Source organism: Mesocricetus auratus, unplaced genomic scaffold (assembly GCF_017639785.1).
Source record: "Mesocricetus auratus isolate SY011 unplaced genomic scaffold, BCM_Maur_2.0 Super-Scaffold_100014, whole genome shotgun sequence".
Lineage (NCBI taxonomy): Eukaryota > Metazoa > Chordata > Mammalia > Rodentia > Cricetidae > Mesocricetus > Mesocricetus auratus.
Window position 1 is genome coordinate 63,913,080 of NW_024429197.1, and position 12,798 is coordinate 63,925,877.

The 12,798-nt window shown below is 40.4% G+C and overlaps 1 pseudogene; it reads right to left on the bottom strand.

The window, feature by feature from the left end:
- Window positions 1-10,733: 10,733 nt before the first annotated feature.
- Window positions 10,734-11,335, bottom strand: LOC101836621 (annotated as a pseudogene).
- Window positions 11,336-12,798: the final 1,463 nt, after the last annotated feature.

Sequence of the window (12,798 nt, forward strand, 5' to 3'; positions counted from 1 at the left end):
GAGTGGATAGAGAAAATGTGGTACATTTACACAATGGAGTACTACTCGGCAGAAAAGAACAATGGAATCTTGAAATTTGCAAGCAAATGAATGGAAGGCACTAGAAGAAACCATCCTGAGTGAGGTAACCCAGTCACTAAAAGAGAAACATAGTATGTACTCACTCATATATGGATTTTAGACATGGGTCATGGGAGTGCCAGCATGCAACCCCAGGACCAGTGAGTCTGGGAAATAGGGAAGTTCCCAAGAAATATGCAGTATACTTCAGGGAAGTGGTATGAGGCAAGATCTCCTGAGCAGTTTGGGAACATAGAGGGATGGTAAAGGGAACCAGGAAAAAGAAAGGGAGTAAGAGGAGGGGAGTAGAAGACATGGGGGAGCAGGAAGGTTGAGTAGGGGTAAGAATAGAGGAGAGCAGGATGAGAGATACCATAATAGATGTACTCATAGCTTTCAGGAGAGAGCTGACACTAGTGAGATTTCCAGAGATCTACAAGGATAACACCAACTGTAAAACTAAGTAATAGCAGGGAGACTACATTAATAGCCCCCACCTGATGATAAGGTTGATGACTCCCTTAAATGCCATCCTAGAATCTTCATCCAGTTACTAATGGAAGCTGAGACAGATACTCACAGCTGAACACAGAACTAACCCCATGGAACCCAGTGACAGAGATGAAGGAGTGATGAGCAAAGGGGTCAAGACCATGCTGGTGAAACACACAAAGACAGCTGACTGGACAAGAGGGAGATCTTGAACCCCAGACTGATGGATGAGAGGCCAACTGGGGACTGATCTAGACTCCATGAATGTACTGTCAGTGAGGAGACCTCAGAAATCTCTGGGGACTTGGGTAGTAGATCAGTGTTCACCATGGTGTACAAATGAACTTTGGGAGCCCATTCCACATAGAGGAATGCTCTCTCACCCTGGACACATTGGGAAGGGCCTAGGTCCTGCCCTGGATGAAATGACAGATTCTGGAGAACCTCCCAAGGAGGGCCTCACCCTCCCTAGGGAATGATGTGGGGATTAGGCTGGGTGCTGGGGAGTGGGGGTGTGAAGGGACAAGTGAGGAGGGGTAGGAGAGGGAGCTGGGATTGACATTTGAAGCATGCATGTTTGTAATTTGAATAAAAACATATTTTTTTAAAAAGGAGGAAAAAAGCACCTAGTGGATATGTTAAATAAAAGTAGGCTGAATTGTTCACAATTTTATAGAAAATATTCTTCATATGTAGTGTAATGTTAGCTCTAGGTTTGCCATATATAGCTACAGTTTTGAGAGTGAGATGTGATCTCAATGTAGTTTTAGCTTGCATTACTCTGATGGCTAGTAAATGTGGACATGTTTCCTGTACTGATGGACCATTTGAACTTCATCTTTTGTGACCTACCCATTCATTTCATTAACTTTATGATTCAGTTGTTTGGTTTCTTGATTTCTTTTTTGAGTTTTTCTTAGACTCTATAAAAAATTATGTGGCAAATGTGTAGATAACAATTTCTTCAATGAAATAGGGTATTTTTTCACTTAATACTTTTCTTTTGTTGTACTTTTCAATTTTGTGAGATTTAATTGCTAAATTATTGACATTCTTATTTTTTTCTTTTTTTAATTTAAATTACAAACAAACTTTCTTCACGTGTCAATACCAGCTCCCTCTCACTCCTCTCCTCCCCTGCCCCCCAAAACCCCAAGCCCCCACCTCACTTCCCCTCTCCTCCCCTCCCCAGGGAGTGTGAGTCCCTCCATGAGCGATCTCCAAAGTCTGTCATATCATCACAGTCAGGGTCTAGGCCCTCCCCTATGTATCCAGGCAGAGAGAGCATCTCTCCATGTAGAATGGGCTCCCCAAATCCATTTGTATACTAGAAATAAATACTGATCTACTACCTGAGACCCCATAGATTGCCGAGGCCTGCTCTCTGACACCCACATTCAGGGGGTCTGGATCAGTCCCATGCTGGCCTCTTAACCATCAGTATTGGTTCCATGAGCTCAGCTTTGTTCAGGTCAGCTGTCTCTGTGGGTTTCACCAACCTTGTCTTGATCCCTTTGCTCATCAATCTTCCCTCTCTGCAACTGGATTCTGGGAGTTCAGTTCAGTGTTTAGCTGTGGGTGTCTGCCTCTGCTTCAATAAACCACTGGATGATGACTCCAGGATGGCATATAAGGTAGTCACCAATCTTATTATCAGGGAAGGGGATTTAAGGTAGCCTCCTCACTATTGCTTAGATTGCAAGTTGGTGGCATCCTTGTATTTCTCTGGAAATCTCACTAGTGCCATATCTCTCCTCAAACCTATAATGGCTACCTCTATTATGTTATCTTCCATCCTGCTCTTCTCTGCTCTTCCACAGACTCTACCTTCCTGCTGCCCCATGTCCTCCTCTCCCCTCCTCTTCTTCCCTTCTCTTTCTCCCTGCTCCCTCTCCCCTACCCCCAAGCTCCTAAAACATTCAGGAGACCCTGCCTCATTCCCCTTCCCCTGGGTACCATGCATAGTTCTCTTAGGGTCCTCCCTGTTTCCCATACTCTCTGGTGGTGGGATTGTAGGCTGGCAATCTATTTAAAATTTTTGTAAAATTTGATCATATCCTTTCTGCACTGCCAACTCCTCCCAGATGCTCCTCACACATCTTAACCTCATGTTCTTCTCTGTCTCTCAAAAATCAAGGAAAACAAAACCTAAGACCCCCCCAAAAAGTTTTGTGTAAAGGATAATGATCTATTTTTAAGTTGAATATTGTACAGAATAACAGATAAAGATCAATTTTAATTCTTGTGAATCACAGTGAAATTTGTTGAATTGGGTGTGGTTTTCAATGTATATATCTTTATATTATTTTAAAATTAGATGTGTATGGTTGCACAGGTTAGTAACTGGGTCCTCTGCTCACATCTGCAAATAAGGATGCTTTGACTGCTTTTCTTATTTGTCTTATTGATCTAGATAAGTCTTCAAGAACTGTGTTAAATAAGAATGGAGAAAATGCCCAACCTTATCTATTTATGGTTTTATAGGAAATTCTTTGAAGTTTTACATGTTCATAATTTTACCATATAATCTTTTATTATGTTGAATGCCTTTCTTATTTCCCTTGTATCTTCAGGTTCATCTTTTCTTTAAAATTGTTTTTATTTTATTTTAAATTGAGCTGTATACAAAAGTGTCTCATAGATTTTAATTCTCAAGACAAACACCCAACTCTCCACCCGCAACCCATCCTGCTTCAGTGGTATTTCTTGTAACCAACCCATTTTCCCCTTACAGGAAGTTAATGGCTAAGAATGGACCCTCCTACAGAATTTACCATCACTAAAAAACTATTTATAGAGATCTAAAGCAGCTATTAAGCAAGGATCTTTCTCAGTGAGGCTAATGAAAATCCATATAATGGCAGTAACTTCCAGCACACACCACAACACAGCACCACCAACTGCTGAAAGCTAAAAAATAGATATTTTCAATAATATTTCATTTTCTATTGGAAAAGTCTTTAAATTACATTAAAGAAGTCTCTTTTCTCACAAAGAAATTGTCTAGCTTTTATTATGAAGTCTGTAAAAAGCAGGTGACAGAAAGCAGCCATGATCAGAGTAACAGCACAGTACAAGGACCAAACAAACCAACAAACAAACAAACCAAACAACCAGACCAAACAAACCTGTGCCACACCTGACCAGACAGCAATATGGTGGAGGGACCCAGCCAAAAGTGACACAATGATGACACCATGCAGTGATGACTGCAGGCTTCTGACGTCCTAGCAGTATAAGAAAGCAGTAACAGAACATGACAGGCAAGAGAGATACCATCATTCCCCTACCTTATGCAGTGGGTTTGTACTGTGCATTTCAACAGTGCAAACAGTATCACAGTATGTGCAGACACTGGAAGTCGTGCTTGAGAAAAGGCTACGCAACAGGGGTAACATCAACAGGCTGATGGGTATGCATTTACTTCAACAGGGACTCAAGGATGGAAATGCAGCTTTTGTTAAAGTTTAAATTTAGATTAGAAACAAGGTTGCTTCACATGTCAGTTCCAGGTCCCTCTCCCTTTCCCTCGCTTCCTCCTGTGCCCTCCCCCAGCCCCCCCAATATCCCCTCATTTCCCCAGGGAGGGTGAGGCCTTCCATGGGGGTGTCCATAGTCTGTCATTTCATCCAGGGCAGGGCCTAGATCCTCCCCCAAGAGTTCAGGGTGAGAGTGCATCTCACATTGTTGGATGGGAGTCCAAAGTCCATGTGTATACTCGGGATGAGTACTGATCTACTGCGCAAGGCTCAATAGATTACCTAGGCCTCCTCACTGACACCCCCAGTCAGGGGGTCTTGATCAGTCCCATGCTGGATTCCCAGGCTGATGCCTGGGATTCAAGAGTTAACCTTTGTCAGGTCAGCTGTTTCTGGGGGTTAAACCAGCCCAGTCTTTTTTTTTTCTCTTTTTTAATTTATTTTATTTTCCAGTTTAAATTTAGATAAGAAACAAGGTTGCTTCACAAGTCAGTTCCAGGTCCCTCTCCCTTTCCCTCCACTCCTCTTGTGCCCTCCCCCCAACCCCCCCCCCGTTATCCCCTCATTTCCTGGATGTCTAAGGATGTTGAGCACTTTCTCAAGTGCCTCTCAGCCATTTTAGACTCCTCTATTGAAAACTCTCTATTTAGTTCTGTAGCCCACTTTTTAATTGGGTCCTTTGATGTTTTGGAGACTTGCTTCTTGAGTTCTTGTAAATTTTGGAGATCAACCCTCTGTCATGACAAAACTAGATTCAAGCAATATGTGTCCACTAACCCAGCCCTACAGAAAATTTTGGAAGGAAAACTCCAACCCAAGGAAGCTAACTACAACCAGGAAAACATAGGCATTAGAGAATCCCTCTCTACCAACAGCCAAAAGAACAAAGGGGTGAAATTCCACACATAATTCCACCACCACCAACCATTGCATATCGAAGAAGGATGAGCAATCAATGGTCATTAATATCCCTCAATATTAATGGCCTTAACTCATCCATAAAAAGACACAGACTAGCAGAATGGATTCGAAGACAGAACCCTTCCTTCTGCTGCATACAAGAAACACACCTCACCCTCAAAGACAGACATTACCTGAGAGTTAAAGTTTGGGAAAAAATTTTTCGATCAAATGGACCCAAGAAACAAGCAGGGGTAGCAATCCTAATATATAACACATTAGACTTTAAAATAAAATCAATCAAAAGAGATGAAGGAGGTCATTACATACTCATCACAGGTGAAACCCACCAAGATGAAGTGTCTATCCTGAACATCTATGCCCCAAATACAAAGGCATCCACATTCGTTAAAGAAACATTATTAGAACTTAAATCTCATCTAAAGCCCCACACAGTTATAGTGGGAGATTTCAACACACCACTCTCACCACTAGACAGGAATACCAGACAGAAACTCAACAAAGAAGCAAAGGGTCTAATAGAAGTAATGACCCAACTGGGATTAACAGATATCTATAGAACATTTCATCCACATAAAAAAGAATATACCTTCTTCTCACCACCACATGGAATCTTCTCAAAAATCGACCACATACTTGGCAACATATCAAACCTCAGCAGCTACAAAAAAATTGGAATAACTCCATGCATCTTATCAGACCACCATGCTTTAAAATTAGAATTCAACAACAACACAAATTGCAGAAAACCTACAAACTCATGGAAATTGAATAATGCTCAATTGCACCATCCCTGGGTCAAAGAGGAAATAAAAAAAGAAATTAAAAACTTCCTCGAATTCAATGAGAATGAAGACACAACATACCCAAACCTATGGGACACTTTGAAAGCAGTGCTACGGGGGAAGTTCATAGCACTAAGTGCTCACATGAAGAAACAGGAGAACAGTTATACCAGAGAATTAACATCACAGCTGAAAGCTCTAGAACACAAAACCAGCCCAGTCTTAATCCCTTTCATCATCAGTCTTCCCCCTCTGTTACTGGCTTTCTTGAGTTCAGCTCAGTGCTTAGCTATGGGAGTGTGCCTCTTACATCAGCCACTGAATGAAGTTTCTGTTTCCCCGACTGTCTGGCCATGGTATTGTAGGCTGGCACTCCCCAGATCTATGTCTAAAATCCATATATGAGAGAGTACATGCCATGTTTCTCTTTTTTGTGACTGTGTTACCTCACTCAGGATTGTTTCTTCTAGTGTCATCCATTTGCCTGCAACTCTCAGGATTCCATTGTTTTTTTCTTCTGAATAGTACTACATTGTGTAAATATACCACATTTTCTCTATCCACTCTTCCGTTGAGGGGCATCTAGGTTGCTTCCAAGTTCTGGCTGTTACAAATAATGCTGCTATGAACATAGTGGAACAGACATCCTTGTCGTATGAATGGGCATCTTTTGGATATATGCCTAAGAGTGGAGTTGCTGGGTCTTGTGGTAGGTTTATTCCCATTTTTCTGAGGAATCTCCATACTGATTTCCAAAGTGGCTGAACAAGTTGGCACTCCCACCAGCAATGGAGGAGTGTTTCCCTTTCATCACATCCTCTCCAGCATAAATTGTTGTTGGTGTTTTTGATTTTAGCCATTCTGACAGGAGTGAGATGGTATCTCAGAGTTGTTTTGATTTGCATTCCTGGATGGCTAAGGATGTTGAGCACTTTCTCAAGTGCCTCTCAGCCATTTTAGACTCCTCTATTGAAAATTCTCTATTTAGTTCTGCAGCCCACTTTTTAGTTGGATCCTTTGGTGTTTTGGAGACTTGCTTCTTGAGTTCTTTGTAAATTTTGGAGATCAACCCTCTGTCAGATGTGGGATTAGTGAATATTTTTTCCCATTATGTGGGCTGCCTTTTTGTCTTGCTGACTGTGTCCTTTGCCTTACAGAAACTTCTCAGTTTCAGTAGGTCCCATTTATTAATTGTTGATCTCACTGTCTGTGCTACTGGTGTTATGTTCAGGAAGCTGTCTCCTGTACCAATTTGTTCAAGGGTACCACCCACTTTCTCTTCTAAGAGGTTCAGTGTGGCTGGATTTATGTTGAGGTCTTTGATCCATTTGGACTTAAGTTTTGTGCATGGCAATAAACATGGATCGATCCACATTCTTCTACATGCCAGCCTCCAGTTATGCCAGCACCATTTGTTAAAGATGCTTTGTTTATTCCATTGTATATTTTTATCTTTTTTGTCAAAGATTTTAAACGTCAACTTCTTGGAACTAGAAAGGAACTAGAAAAAGCGATTAAAATAGAATAATTTTGTCAAAGCCAATAAAATAAAGTTATCTGTAAACAGACACCTTCCTTTTCCTTTTTCCTTTCTAAACACTGGTTCCATCTATGTATACAATATACCTGACTCTACTATTCTCTGCCCGAATTCACCTTAAATCCTTATGCCACCAAACTTCATGTCTGGTGTTGCTACTCTGAATTTCAAGAACATCTTACTTGCTATCCTGCCACACTTACAGTCAAGCTCTGCTTTTCACGTTGGAAAACAGCTCATCAGCCTAACCAGTAAAACAATGTGCTGCATTTGTACTGCACAACGAGCAAAGCCTGCTTCCAGTTCCTTCCATCAGACACTTAAGATTTTTGCATAGTGTTAAATTCAGGAATATAAAAAATAAAAAAAAATAAAAACTCCGGGCAGTGGTGGCACACGCCTTTAATCCCAGCACTCGGGAGGCAGAGGCAGGCGGATCTCTGTGAGTTCAAGGCCAGGCTGGACCAACAGCCTCCAAAACAATACAGAGAAACCCTGTCTCGTAAAAAAACAAAAACCAAAAAACAAGTGTTTTAATCTCATTTCATCAGTTATACTTCCCAAAAGCAAACTACTTAAGATTCCAAACATTTACAGATTTTTGAAGGTGATGTGTTTAAGCAAACCACACAAACGTGGGGCACTGGTTAGTATCAGTGTGCCTTAAGGGTCTACATCTTGTGTTTGGAGTCAAACCTTCCTATGATCGATCCCAACATGCTGACAACTAAGTTTTCTACTAAAAAGTAAGGCAGAGGCTCAGAAAAAGAGACTGGATTATGTAAAAGGCTATTAGAGGACCTGCGACTTGTAGTAAATCTGCATGCTCTAAATGAGATCTTACTAAAATTACTGGAGAGGGGATGCTCTCACAAGGTCTGTGGAACTCTGGCTGGCATGGAACTTGCTATGTAGACCAGGATGGGCTCGAACTCACAAACATGCCTGCCTCTGCCTCTCAAAAATTCTGGGGCTCCAAGCATGTATCACCTTGCCCAGACCTAAATAGTAACTTTTTAGGACTTTTTAAACTGTCAAATTCTCAATAGCAAAATTATAAAAATAATTTCCCTTAGGGTATTTTTTACTAAGCCTGAATTTTTAATATTTTCCTAAATGTGTTTCATACCAGAATAAGAAAAATTGAAGCGTTTTTGTCTGTTTTTGATTAACTAAACCTACCAGCAGTTGGGGGGAAATTTTTTTAAAAAGAAGACTTAAATGAAAATGAGAAATCTGAAGAAGTTTTGCATATGCAACCCAGATAGCCTTGAACTCATGGTTCTGGTAGCCAAGAGCTAGGATCACAAGAGAATTTGCTTGATGCCACTCCCAGCTGAAAACTAAGTTCTACAAAGGCCTCATCATGGAAATTTGTGAAACCACATACTATGTTTCTCCAATTTCCTGGGTGCTGGGGACACTTCAGTGTGTTTACTACATGCAGAATGGGACCAGTCTGAGGCCTGTATGTATGTGTGGGGGGTGGAGGTAAAACAAAGCAGGACATGGCTGCCTCCAAGAGCAAATTGGGTAATGCTTGATTCCAGTCATCTGAGTTATTTCTCATCCGTGTCTAAGCAGACAATATTCCCCGACAATACAGGCAAAGGGCAAACCCCAAGAGTATTTTATACTTTTAAATATCCAAATATTAGAGTTACCAAGCCACCTTCACTGCAAACATCTTTCTAGTCAATAATGGAGCTCAACTGCCCACGACTTCACACAATTCCATCTGATCTCAGGATATAAAGAAAAGCACAAAGTTTTAGCTATTTAACATAAATAAAGAAAAACTTGTTTCCTTCGGCATCTTTAGAAAATAAGCTACAGCAATAAAGGGATGTAGCTGCAACAGGAAATGTGTGCATCCCCAAACATGGAGAACAACATAGCAGCTTGAGTTTAGTGTGCAGGAACAGCAGCCCTGAGAGTCACTGTGCAACGTGAAAGCCTTACATACTGCTGGGAGAACCTTCACATCTCTAATGTTTTATGTTTAATGGTTCTTTTATTGCCTGCAGTATCAAGATTATCGAAAAGTTAAGTGAAGTTATGCTGAGTTAATAGGTTCAAAAAAGTATTTTCCAAACATTTTATGACTAGAAGAAGAAGAACACGTCAATAAAACAAACCTTTTAGAATATGACTTTCAATAGAGAGCCTTACTTTAATTCAGTATGATTCCATTACATTTCTGTTACTTATGCCTTGGTCCTCAAAATTCATAATTGTATCTGCTATGTAAGAACTGATTACATAAATTCACTTGAGCCTTATTAAGATAGTTAAATTATGTTTGAGTTTTCAAAACAAAGAGTTTTCAAACTTTGGACTTAGAATGAGATGTGATGGTCAGTAAGAACAGGAAGTCTGTGTATAAGAGAAGGGAAAATTTCAGTTCCCACATCATTAGAAACATCATAAAGAAAGCTAGATCTGTAACACATCCTTATTCCTATGTGCATCTGAGTTATGTACATTCAGACACAACAGCTTTTATGTGTCAGCATGGGGAATGAAAGAAGAGTGACACTCAAGTGTCTGATAAAAGCAAACTATACAGCTCCAGTTAAACTGGACACTTCTGGAAACAGCTGGAAGCATCCTTCAAGTTTCCAAGGATCTCATCAGCTTAAAAATGTCAAATTCACTGAAAAACTAAGTAGAGTCCTTTCATTAAACCTGGGAATACTGCATCATCAGCGTTTACTTCTTTTGTAAGAAAAATAAAATTGAGTGAAGAACTCAGAGAAAACATTTAAAACCTATTACCTAAAATGGAACAAGGGACACTTCCTCAGCACGTTTCCGACTAAGCACAGAGAAATTCACCATGAGAATCTTAGCTCCGGATGGTAACAGCGAAAAAAATAAGAGTATCCCTACATATCCACAGGGTCAGGAAGAACTCTGATTAGTTCATCTTTAAATCTAAATAAATCTCAAAATTCTAGAATCTCCTAACACTTAAGAGGGTGGTCTTTTCAGCTCCCCATCCTAAGAAGACAAGTACAAGTATGCAAGTAAATTCACAGGCACAGAGGATCCAAGTTCAAATGCTTAAGGTAGCTGTGATGCAACAGGGCAATGTGAGCAGGTGACACTCAGTGTTAATCCTAGTTATTCAACAGAACCTAGAGGCAAACTCGCTCGTCTTGTTACACTGCTAAACACTAATGTAGCATGTTTTCTCCATGGTTTTAACTAAGCTCAAAAAAATTTTACACTATTAAGACAAAATTAAAGTATTTCCCCTTTTTAAATTTACACAGACATTTAATTAGCTTTATTTACAGAGCAGGGATTTTTTTTTGCAGTCTCCAATGATGCCTAGATAACATCATTAGACAAGAATGCCAGTTTAAAAGAAATTTGTGCAGAATCCTAAAAATAACAGATGTTGGTGCTCCTCAAGATGAGGCCAGCGTGGCTGGTGGCAGCTCCCAGGCTTCAGTTACTCAGAAGCAGCTCTGTTGCAGTCTGTACATTCCATGATTTTGAAGACAAGGCCACTATTACTACATTCCTATCAAAGCCCATAGCACACAGATTTTCTATGTTTTGGGTGTATTCTGGAATAGAAACTTGTGCTCCAGCCTACACATGTGCCCAAAGTCGAACTGTCTGCTTGAACATTTCAGGATTTTGTTTGTACTGATTCGCTACTACTGAGAATAGTGGTGGCCATCTGGTTCTGCAGCTGCCAACAGAGCCTGCAATGACAATAATACCGTGCGCAGAGCCATTGCTGCCACCCATTGATCTTTCAGGATATCCAAACTAATAGCCCCTGTGACAGAACTAACATTAGGATGCCATATTTTAGTGATGAACCGGACCTCAGGGGGGTTAAATGGGTGTTTCTGGTATTTTTATCTCTAGTTGCTATCTTCCACCTTCATATGGTGTGTCTGGAGGTCCTGCTATTTCTCCTCTTAATTCTGTAAAATTCTCATCTACAAGACCTATTTAATTTGAGTTTTGCTCATCTCCTCAATCTTCAGCACCTCCTTGAACTCAGGCTTGACTCACTGCACCTCAATGTTGACCATGTCTCTGCCTGCGGTTGATTCATACCCGCCTCCTCTGACACCGCTATGACCCCCACCGCCACCACCACCCCTTCCTCCACAGCATCCTCCCTCAGTGATTCAGCCCTGAGCACAGGCACGTTGCCACGTTCCCCCTGAGTGTAGAATCACCTAGGCACCCACCACCAAAGTGGCACCGGGTCCGCCTAACTTCAGGTTATTTATCATAAAGTAGTACTGGATTTTGTTAATGTCTCTGGCTTTAAATGACCACTTTAAATACACAAAAGAGCAAATAACACAATTTAACATATAAATGACAAACTTAAATTCACTTGAGCATACACAGTAGAGCACATGTCTGTCATATTCAGTAAGATTTTTCAAATTGGGGAAGACAAATAATGACACAATGTCTTTGAAAATGACTTAGAAATAATTCACTATTTCAAAGAAGATCAAAAACAAAGGGGCGGTAAAACCTGAAGATCAGTTCTTGTCCACTAGTAGTGACTAAAACATAAAGAAGCTGTTTGCTTTTATTTGAAGTCCACGAAATAGTCAATCTTCAAAATGTATGCTAATAAATAATTTTAGTTTAACAAAAGACAGAAAGGAGAACTTAATAAAATTTTGATAATAAATGACCATGTCTTCAGTTGGATCAACAATATTATAGGCCATTTTGTTTATATACTAGGTTATTTTTGCAACTCCGTTTAGACTCAGAGAAATAGTGAAAGTGGTCACAATATGGGCAAGATCATTAGGATACATGATATTAAAGCACGATATGGTTAAACTCAGAGTCATTTTGTAGTGTGTTGAATGGTTGTCTTGATGATTTATTTTGAATTTTCACTCAGCCTTATTATGCTCCAGGTGTGTATCTTTTTTCCCAGGGACAGAAATTATTGAAACTACCTTCTTCCCAGCTCCCACCCCAGGCAGTGAGATTGAGTAGTGATGTCACGAGAGGAAGAGAGTCAAGGTCTTTTCTGACAGGGGAACGTGCTGTCAAGCTTGCTGCTATGTTAGGCATCAAAGGCCTTATTTATTCTTCTTTGGGACATCCATGTGACCTTGCCTAACCTTTATTTTTTTCTCCTGGCTGTGTATACTTAAGTTCGGAGACTCTTGTCATTTTCCTGTTTCAGAACTGGTAGGTATCCTCGGTGTCTTCTGTTTCTGATGTCAGTGAATGTCTGGGTCAGACACTCCAGCCTGAGTTTTTCCAAATGTGGCACAAATCTTATATCACTGAAATTGGCTTCTGGTATTTAAATTCAGTGAAATATATTTTAGAAAGTGATTCTTCTATATTTCTCTTTATATCCCTTTCTCATCCTCTGTTTTTAACAGCTTTGCAAATACACTTTAGACTCCACCATTGGGTGGAGATGGTTGCCTTTGGGACAAAGCTTGTTATTTTTTATAGGTCCCTGGACAGATGTCCTTATTCCTGGAGGCATTTGAGAGTGGCA